This window comes from Pan paniscus, chromosome 18, assembly GCF_029289425.2.
Source record: "Pan paniscus chromosome 18, NHGRI_mPanPan1-v2.0_pri, whole genome shotgun sequence".
NCBI classification, from domain to species: domain Eukaryota; kingdom Metazoa; phylum Chordata; class Mammalia; order Primates; family Hominidae; genus Pan; species Pan paniscus.
In genome coordinates, this window is record NC_073267.2 from 3,412,372 (window position 1) to 3,417,888 (window position 5,517).

The 5,517-nt window shown below is 47.5% G+C and overlaps 1 long non-coding RNA gene across 1 annotated transcript; it reads right to left on the reverse strand.

The window, feature by feature from the left end:
- Positions 1-687: 687 nt before the first annotated feature.
- On the reverse strand, positions 688-3,556 carry LOC134729314 (uncharacterized). The gene is made up of 3 exons (XR_010110295.1): positions 2,425-3,556; positions 1,798-1,866; positions 688-1,195 (listed from the first exon to the last, which is right to left on the reverse strand). It is a non-coding gene; the product is annotated as an uncharacterized LOC134729314 (long non-coding RNA).
- Between the last annotated feature and the right edge of the window lie 1,961 nt (positions 3,557-5,517).

Sequence of the window (5,517 nt, forward strand, 5' to 3'; positions counted from 1 at the left end):
AGTTTGCAGGGCTGAAGCCACCCCGGGATCATCTGGGCCTCAGTTCCAAAAACTGTTTGCTACTATACTCAACACACCACCTCGCTTCACCCTTCTTATTCTGCCCCAAGCATTGTCTTCCCCACTGTACACATGAGGAAATTGGCTCAGAGAGGGAGGAGTTGATCCCAATTCACATGGCTAGGAAGTAGAAAGGCCAGGACTCAAGCAGAAAGGAAGTAGAAAGGCCAGTCACAGGGCCATTTTAAGACCTTGATAGGCCTGAAGCATTCTTAGCTTTGAAGCCCCCATCACATGGCTTCAAACACATGAGCATGCACCTCCCTCTGCAGAATAAATGCAATGGACCCACAACCGTGTGCTCTGAGTTGCACTGGACCAGTGGACATAATTATGTCTAGGAGACATTTAACAAACAACTATGTAATTCAATTTGGCAACTCCATTTCGTATTTCAGAGTAAGGATAATTTTCCAGGACTCAGACATTTTTGTAAGCCCTACATTGCTGTAATACCAAAAGCCTACAATACGTTGAAACTTTGGTCTTCTCAAAGCATGCCCAGCTCCTCCCCTTCTCTCTGCAGTATAATCCCCATTTTACACACAAGGAAACCATAACAGGGTGCCTCTGGATACAAATAGCAGAGTACTCCGACTCACAATTGCTGAAGCAAAATAACATGAGTCTATTATTGTGACTTTATTATTCCAGGAAATGCTTGCCCAGAAAGACAAAAGTTGCAAATAACCTTACTCCTTGAGTTCAGGAAAATCCATTAATAAAACCACACAGCTCTTCAACAGGGAGCATCAAAGAAAGCTCAAAGAGTCTTTGAAGCCCTCACTTCACCGTGACCACCAATACAAAACTGTGACCAACAATCCTAAACTATTATAACATGATCCTTACCCAGCCCTGATTAAGTCCGACATCAAAGGACCTGCCTTAAACCAAACCCCAAAACCTCAGTATCTCAACTTTGCCCTCCCCACTTCCACTCTACAATGACTCTTTCAAGGTGGTGCTTCCCCTTAGCATAAGCAACAACCTAGTTTGTCTTATCAGCTGCTTGCTTTGATGCTATTTCCAGGAGCCAGCATTTGACAAGGGAACCAGGACCAACACGGTCGGCTGTGTCCAATCAGGTAGGATGAAGCACTGAAGTAAATTTCCCTGGAGAGGTGGGCACTGCCTGCCAACGAGAAAGGGGAAAGCAGTGAGCTGAGATCGCCCCACTGCACTCCAGCCTGGGCGTCAGAGTGAGACTCTCAAAAAATAATAATAATAAAACATTAAAAAGGCGGGGGAGGGGGGGCGGAGGGGGTACCGGAGAAGCAGGCGTCAGTGTTCCACTACAGTCCCACAGTAGTAGAACGTAGTCATGGTGTCTTTGCTATTCGTGCTGAATAGCTGGTGTTTTCCAAAGTAAGTATAGAATTAACCATACTTATTATTATTATTATTTTTCTGAGACAGTGTCTCGCTCTGTCGCCCAGGCTGGAGTGCAGTGGCGCGATCTCCGCTCACTGCAAGCTCCGCCTCCCAGGTTCACGCCATTCTCCTGCCTCAGCCTCCCTAGTAGCTGGGACTACAGGCGCCCGCCACCACGCCCAGCTAATTTTTTGTATTTTTAGTAAAGACGGGGTTTCACTGTGTTAGCCAGGAAGGTCTCGATCTCCTGACCTCATGATCCACCCACCTTGGCCTCCCAAAGTGCTGGGATTACAGGCGTGAGCCACCGCGCCCGGCCAACTAACTTATTTTCAAAATAAGTATAGAATTAACCAACCATACCTCCTTAATTGATGGTTCTCTTAATCTTGATTCCAAGTGTCTTAACTATCTGGATGTACTCATTGTATGCTAAACAGACACCAAAAGGATTGACTAATCTCATTTTTATGTACAGAGAATCAATTCCCGAAAAATGCTGCAGGTTTTGCATTTGTTTTAAAATTTTAAAGGTCATAATATTTATTAATACATATTTATACCCTTAGAATTCCCAATCTGGCAGCAAATAGAGTCCCATTCTATTATGCCATTGAAAGTAATGATAAAAACCGCAGTTACTTTTGCACCAACCTAATAAAAAAAAAAATAATAAATAAACATTTAAAAAGCGGTGGGGGTAGGGGGGCGCGGGGGCGAGCCGGAGAAGCAGGCATCAGTGTTTGCTAAAGAAACCAAGGCCCAGAAGAGAGTTAAATGTTTTGCCCAAGGTCAGGCAAAGAGTTGGCAGGAGGTCTACAGGAGAATTCAGGCTTCCTCATCTAAACTCCAGGCTTTTCCGCCCAAGCAGGGCATGCCCTGGGGCCAACCCCTCCAGGAAGCCTGGGTAGTCTCCTTCCCTGCATTTCCCCAGGGGCTGCTGCCTCAGGGTGACTCAGAAGGAAGCTGTTGTCTCTAGTTCCTCCTCACCAATCCAGCTGGTCTTAGGATCGGGAAAAATATAAGCTAATTGTCTGGTGATTAATTAACTCCAGCCAACTAATGATCTGAACTTGCCGCGGACACCCAGCCAGCGGAAGTGCGGTTAACTGCCCGAGGGATGCCCCGAACACCGGCCGAGCCAACTTCCGGCCGCAGAGGCTGCCGGGCAGGGGTTATGGCGGCCGCCAGAGTGAGCCAGCTTGGTGTCCGGGGACACTTGGGGCACTGCGGATGGACAGCGCTGGTTTTCAATACCAGGGACCTAAGTCCGGGTGGGGAGCGGCCCCTCGGCGCCCCAGACCCCTGCCACCGTGCCGGTGACGGGCCACGCCCAAAATATCAGGAAAAGCGTCTCAGTCCTCCTTGTGGGCGGAGAAGAGACCCAGCGGCCGAGCCCGGGGGCCTCAGATCCCCAGCTGCGCATTGGCCTGTGTCTGTCGCCCCCCGGTGGCCGCGTGAGGGACTGGAGCCCGGCTTTGCTCCTCCCGTTGGCCTCGTTTCTCTTCCTGGCTTTGCGTGTCCCGACCACTAAAAGCCCCAAACATGACGAAGTAAAATGGGCACCGTCAAAAACCGCATCTGAAGACAGTGCGCATGAGCGCATGGTTAAGTTTTCAGACGTTTTGCAAGCTGGATGTTAAATACATTTTTTGACGTCATTGTTAAAAAATAAATTTTATGAGCCTACAATTAAATACATTATATTAAAAACAAAGGTAGACGCCTGCGCGGTGGCTCACGCCTGTAATCCCAGCACTTTGGGAGGCCGAGGCGGGTGGATCACCTGAGGTCAGGAGTTCAAGACCAACCTGGGCAACATGGTGAAACCCCATCTCCACTAAAAATACAAAAATTATCTGGGCGTGGTGGCGCGCACCTGTAATCCCAGCTACTTGGGAGGCTGAGGCAGGAGAATCGCTTGAACCTGGAGGTGGAGGTTGCAGTGATCTGAGATCATGCCACTGCACTCCAGCCTGGGAGACAGAACGACTTACTGTCCAAAAAATAATAAATAAACAAATGAAGAAAGAAAACACTCAAAATGTATCACTGGTTAATTGTTTTACTGTTTTACTACTATCTGTGTTCTTGGAGTGATTTACATCCATCTTATCTGTATGGTGGGAATACTATATAATAGTGTGCTATTGCACGTTTCTTTCCAACTCTATGTTCAATGACATCATATTGGAGACTTGAAATCGGCTATGGTGGGAATATTTACACCATAGAAATTGGTAAACTGTAGAAATCAGGGCTTTTTTTTTTCTTCCCAGAAAGTCAGTTGTTAAACATTCAGCAGCATACCACTGGAGTCAGACAATAGCCAACGTGGAGAGACAGAACAAGGTCCGTGTCTTTTTGGGGTCAGCATAGGAACATAATCATTTTCTGCTTTATTAAGACTCAGCGCAGAAACTGGCACATGGTGCTCCATGAGTGTTTGAGGAAGAGCAGGAGAGAGGAAATTATGTGCTTCGCTGGGCTCTCAATTTACTTATCAGTTTGCCTAACCTTGACCCTCACCGGGACTCTTACCTCAACCTTTTCTCTCCAATTATCCTAACAGCCCTTGGTGCACCACGTGCAAGGCCTGAATGCTAACAATTGAAAGCGTTTCAAAAGCGAAAGTCAGCCAGGGAAGGATTTTGAGTTGGGGGTGATAAAATCAACTTTGCTTTAGGATGAGAATCAGCCATCTGTGTGTGGAACAGGTTGAGGAGAGGAACAACCAGCAGCAGGGAGACCAAGACTTTGTTCCACACTGACCGTGTGTTAGGCCTGTGTAGAGAGAGATGGGGCTGCAGGGGTGAGCTTAAGCCGTGATCCATGGCTCCAGGAGCTCAGTCTTCTGAGGCAGGAGATAGTAAATAGACAATCACTGTGACTGTGATGTACACACTGGGGGAGAAGGCAGGTTGAAGTCCCGGAGAGCAACTCACTCTGCCTGAAGGAGGCAAGGAAGCAGTGAGCCAACCCAGGACTCGTAGGGCTTACAGTCAGAGGGACGCTGTCAAAAAAGGGAAGACAGGAGATGACAGCATGTGAAAACTGCCTAGGCAAAGCCTGGAAAGGAAAAACCGCAGGAGATTGATGGGAGATGAAGCTGGAAAGGGTTAGAGTTTCTCACTGCAGACTGAGCATTTTTGAGACGGGGTCTCGCTCTGTCACCCAGGCTGGAGTGCAGTGGTGCGATCTCAGCCTCCCGGGTTCAAGCACTTCTCCTGCCTCAGCCTGCTGAGTAATTGGGACTACAGGCACATGCTACCACGCCCAGCTAATTTTTTGTATTTTTAGTAGAGACAGGGTTTCACTGTGTTAACCAGGATGGTCTCGATCTCCTGACCTCGTGATCCGCCCTCCTCGGCCTCCCAAAGTGCTGGGATTACAGGTGTCAGCCACTGCGCCTGGCAGGGGAGGTTCTTTACTGTTCTCCAGGCTTGAGCTCTCTGTCTCCAGCGAACCACCTCTTCAGCTGTGTCTCCTGCCCTGTCTCTGCAATCTAGCCAAGAAGGAATCCTGATTCTGCAGCGTGGCCGAAGGTTGGTGGCTGTATATCTGGCCCACAATGTCCTTTATCCCCAAAGCTCCATTCAAGCATGTCTGTCTGTCTATCCTTTTGTCTCTTTTCTCTCTCAGCATTTTGTAAAATTTGCCCAACTTTAGCATATAGCTGGATGCCTTGACTCACAGTGAATCCCTGAGATTTTTTTTGAGGCAGGGTATCATTATATTATCCATGCTGAAGTGCAGTGGTTATTCACAGACGTGACCATAGTGCACCACAGCCTTGAACTCCAGGGATCAAGCCATCCTCTTGCCTCAGCCTCCCGAGTAGCTGGGAACACAGGCTCATACCACTGAGCCTGGCTACCAAGAATTTTTATTTTAACAATCTATAGGTCAAACCTGAAAAACCGCCTCTAAATAACTTATAATTTTGATATATTTACGTTTCGATCCTTATGATGTTTGCATTTTGTTTCTGTATTCCAGGGTTGCAAGCATATTCTACTTTTCCCAATATGTTTATAGTTTGAGGTTTTAAAAACATTTTTATGAACAATACAAAGATATACT